Source organism: Elephantulus edwardii, unplaced genomic scaffold, assembly GCF_000299155.1.
Source record: "Elephantulus edwardii isolate Elephantulus edwardi_28Jun2011 unplaced genomic scaffold, EleEdw1.0 scaffold00172, whole genome shotgun sequence".
NCBI classification, from domain to species: Eukaryota; Metazoa; Chordata; class Mammalia; order Macroscelidea; family Macroscelididae; genus Elephantulus; species Elephantulus edwardii.
In genome coordinates, this window is record NW_006399922.1 from 4,096,979 (window position 1) to 4,097,623 (window position 645).

General features: G+C 37.1%; 1 pseudogene; it reads left to right on the top strand.

Moving 5' to 3' along the window:
- The window catches only part of LOC102851459, a 10,975-nt pseudogene extending 10,820 nt beyond the window's left edge, over positions 1-155 (top strand).
- Positions 156-645: the final 490 nt, after the last annotated feature.

A 645-nucleotide genomic window follows, 5' to 3' on the forward strand; every position in this document is an offset into this window, starting at 1 on the left:
AAAATAAAAGCATTTTTTTTTAAAAAGAAAAAGTATTAGAACACTTACTGTTGGTGGCTGAAATAACTCCAAAAGGCAGACCCCTACCACCTGACAGTGTAAAGGAGCTTCTACAAAGAATAAGAACATTTCCTCGCTCCCATGCCAGCCTTTAAGATTAAATTAGATCTAGGGATTTTGAACACTTCTTCATGTGTTTGTTCGCCATCTGAATGTCTTCTTTCGTGAAATGTCTGTTCATATCCTGTGCCCATTTTTCAGTTGGGTTGTTTACTTTTGTCTTGTTGTGGCACCAAATATTCGATAAATTCTATTTATAAGTCCCTTATGAGACATGCCATTGCCAAATTTTTTTTTCAGTCTGTGGCTTCCTTTTTTACCCTCCAACTACTATGGAAGGCAGTACTGTGATTTCTCAAAAAGTTAGATATAGAAATACCATTTGACCCTGCAATTCTGGTAGTGGGAATATACCCTAAAGAAACCAGAACTGCCACCCAAGGAGATATATATACACCCATGTTTATTGTGGTTTTGTTTGCAAGAGCAAAGTGTTGGAAACAACCCAAGTTCCCAATTACCAACAAATGGATAGAGAAGCTGTGGTATAGTCTCACAATGGAATACTATGCTGCATTGAAAAAC